General features: G+C 37.1%; 1 pseudogene; it reads right to left on the minus strand.

Moving 5' to 3' along the window:
- Positions 1–2,819: 2,819 nt before the first annotated feature.
- On the minus strand, positions 2,820–3,134 carry LOC129074488 (cytochrome b-c1 complex subunit 7-like; annotated as a pseudogene).
- Positions 3,135–4,057: the final 923 nt, after the last annotated feature.

Here is a 4,057-nt window from a genome sequence, read left to right on the forward strand (position 1 = left end):
AAAAACCTCCCAGATATTCTTCTCTGTGTTCCCTCTTCTTCTGGCTGGCTAGAAAGGAGATGACCCCCAGGAAGACTTTGACAACACTGCTTCTTTGACACAACCCTGTGTGCCTTCTCAAACTGTTTCATTGCATCATTATTTCCAAAGATACCAGTTACTGCATGGACCACTCCGCAGCTGCTTTTACTGGTACCATTCACTAATTTCCCACAGCAGGAAACAGCAAGTGAATGCTGAGCATGATCAGAAAAGGTAGATCACATCTGATTGCAAGTAAGAATGTTTAACTCTTCTTGCCATTTTTGTGTGAGGGTCCTGAGGCAACAGTGATACCTACCAGGAATAAATGTCTGCTTTGTTTAAGTCCAGTGCTTCTATTAGAAAATCAAATTTGCTGAAGCCCCAGGATTAACCTGCATGGCCTCGTGGCCCACTAATGCTCCATATTGCTCTGCAATCCTATCCACTTCCACATTTGCATGAGATGCTACATTGGATCTCTAGTGATCACTGTAAAGAAGGCCACACAGCCTAGAAGTGCTGTGTATTATGAAACGTGAACCCAGAGAAATATGAAATAGGAAAACCAACCTTGGTTGGAGAAATGGCTCCACATTTAGACAAGCCCTCTCTGCTGGGCTCCTTTTCTTCTAGCATGTCTTGAGGAAAACATCCAAAGGGGGATTTTCTGCTTTGTTCCTTTTGCTCTCCTGAACCCAGCTGCCTTATGCTTTTTCTACTTACCCATTATATTTAATATCCTTCATTATTATATGTTTTATATTATTAGACTCCTGCCTTATCATATAGGCTACTTGTATTCCAGAGTAGAGATACTTCAACATATGATATTTTAAGGGGAAAGTTTCCATCATGGAGGCCAGTATATCACAAGGTATTATATATTATTTTTTCATGAGCTAGCTCTTTCCCTTTGTCTGAAGAGTCAGTCTGATTAGCAGTAAAATGATGGAGAATATGTTTATCTTACTACAGTGATGACAACACTAGGTCATTAGCTTTAAAAACATGACCTTTAAATGAACAAAGCCTATTGCTGTGTACAAAGCAAGGACACAGACTATTATACACATCTGATTCTACAAAAGAAGAGACCAAACTTTCCAACAGGGCTCCAAGCAGGCTTGATTCCTCTTAGGACTGTACCCTCTGCTTCCTTCCAAAGTTCTATTTATGGTGTGCTTTTGTTTTTATTTTGAGCCCATGTATAGCAACCATCTACACTTACTAACCATATCATTTCGGGCAAATAATTTAAATTTTGAGTTTCAACATTTCTCCATAAAAGGTGACTAGTATTTACTTTCATAAATTGTTGGAAGAATCAAATATGATAATGTGTTTAGAATAGTCTAACATAAAAACTCTGTCTGTCACATGGTAAGTACTCAGTAATATAGTACATCAGATCCCTCCCATTCCTTGATTGTCATCTCTCTGTAGATAATTGAAACTATGAGTCAATGCTGAGCATGATCAGGATAGGGAGGTCATATCTGATTGAAAGTAGGAAAGTTAGACTATTCTTGCCATTTGTGTGTGAGGGTCCTGAGGCAACAGTGATGCTTACCGTGAGTAAAAGTCTGCTTCGATAAGTCCAGTGTTCTATTAGAAAATCAAATCCTGCATTAATGGGTCTGCCCTCTTTCTAGGTCACATAGGGGAATTATAGACTTTGGCCTGGAAGTTTCTCTATTCCTTTAAATCATTGCAAATTTCTGCACTTATCTTTCAAAGACAAAGCAGAATGCATTAAGAGAAGTCAGGCAAGTAAAAAATAAACTGCACTGCAGGATGCTTTCTCTTTATTGACAACCAAATGGAGATTGAAATAAAACAGGGAGGGAGACAATTTAGTCAAATGATATAAGTGTGATTAATGTTCTAAGCAATCTCTAACCAAGTCAAACCATGTTTAGTATTTGTTAGCCCCTGTGGCCCTTGGTCCAGTTAGTTTTGACAGTCTCCAACCAGAATCCTTAAAAAATAAACAAAAAACCACTTCCTATGCTAGAAACAAAGGAGTTAGGTAAATAATAAGGTAGAGGAGTTAATTATTTGTGTCCTTGTTTATTTCATATCAATTTTTATTTCTGATCAAACTCACTTCTTGTAGAAATAGACATACCTATATGTCTATATATCCCTATATATCTCTATATAACTATATACAGAGATATATATATCTATATATGAATAGATATAGATTAGATATAGATATAGATGATATAGATATAGATATCTCCATCTATAAAATGAGACGTTATTGTCACATTACTGAAAGGAGCTTCTGAAGACTCTGCTGTGTGTGATCAGGCCTCCCAACAGGTCAAAAATCCTAAATAAATTAGTATCTTACCTGCTGATATAAATAATTGTTCATTGGCCACCCAGTCTAGTATCTAATAATCCATACAATGGAAAATAAACAAGAACATAGGATTAAAAAAAATAGGCATTTATCTACAGTAATATATTTGGCCCTGGCTGGTGTGGCTCAGTGGATTGATTGCCAGCCTGCAAACCAAGGAGCCACCGGTTTGCTTTCCAGTCAGGGCACAAGCCTGGGTTGCAGGCCAGGTTCCCAGTTGCGGGCGTGCGAGAGGCAACTGCACATTGATGCTTCTCTCCCCCTCTTTGTCCCTCCCTTCCCCTCTCTCTAAAAATAAATGAATAAAATCTTTTTAAAAATTAATATATTTGTAGCTCATATGGTGCTCAATTGTACACTTCAGGTTTTACCAATATCACTAAAATACTGAGGACAACTACAGCCACAGATTTTGATTACATGATTATTTCTTTGCCCATTCTTTTCTTTCCGGAATAGCCTCTTTCAGATACAGTTCAAGGTAGTTTTATCCTCCTCATGTTTTGTCCACTGCTCTTTAGGCAAGACCTGCTGCCTCATGGACAGGTCCACTGCTCTCTTAATGCAGAGCACCCCATCGTTATATAGGTTCTCATATGACCTCTTTTACATCATCATCCACGTTCATTGCATTGTTTCACATTAACCCCGGTTTATTGGACCCTGCAGCACTGGAATACCATTTTTGAACACTCTCCAGCCACCAATTTGATGCTGCAATGGCAGGTCTGCTTACCATTTTGACCTCAGAACAATGTACTTCCAAAGAGATTATTTTGTTTTCGCCCCCATATTGTATTTACTTCATGTCAACAAATACTTACTGCTTATACTTTTAACCATGTGCAGATAAGAGTATCAGATGCCACATTTACTTTCTTCAGGTCAAGCATGATGCTAATGAGACCACATTTGTCAAATCAAGCTCCCAAATGATCCAGTTAATATAGTTCTATTATCTATATTATATCACAGAGTATTTTTCTAATCCCAGACCTACAAAATTAAAGACATCTATTCCTTTGAGAAAAGGAAGACCAAGCAAGAGATTATGGCTCCATTAGACAAAAGAAAGCACAACCCTACAGAATGAGTTAGTACACCATAAGGGAAAGACACTAGTCATTCCATCAAGTTCTTTCCTTCCACATCCCTGGTAGAAAAATTCTGATCACTAATTAGATGCATATAATTCTGTGCTTTTTAATGCTTTAGTCAGATTAAAATTTACCCTATTTACCACCACACTCAGATAGCACCTAAGTGGCAGGACCTAGGAGCTTCCATTTCTAACTCTTAAAAGGCAGTCACTATTCAATTGTCATGTGCTGAACAGTCTTATTCTTATGCTGACATGTATGAGGAGGTAGCTAACCCTAACAATACCACATATAAGTACTTTTAAAAAATAAGAGTGTTCCCTGATGCTGCATGTAATTTTTATATTGGATGAATCTTGGTGACCCAAAAAAAAAAAAATAAAAGTGAAGGAGAGACATATGCCAGAACAGTTGATAGACTATGGTTGTCAAAATTTTAAAAATGTGATTTTATTCTGAAGTTAGATACCTAATATTATATTTTTTACCACTAATGTCTTTAAATTATTTCTTAATGTGAATGTTATATTTTTGATCCAGTCAATTTTGTCAGAATTGTTGA

This window comes from Pteronotus mesoamericanus, unplaced genomic scaffold, assembly GCF_021234165.1.
Source record: "Pteronotus mesoamericanus isolate MK-2021 breed Mesoamerican mustached bat unplaced genomic scaffold, CSHL_Meso_final contig_50, whole genome shotgun sequence".
Classification (NCBI taxonomy): Eukaryota; Metazoa; Chordata; class Mammalia; order Chiroptera; family Mormoopidae; genus Pteronotus; species Pteronotus mesoamericanus.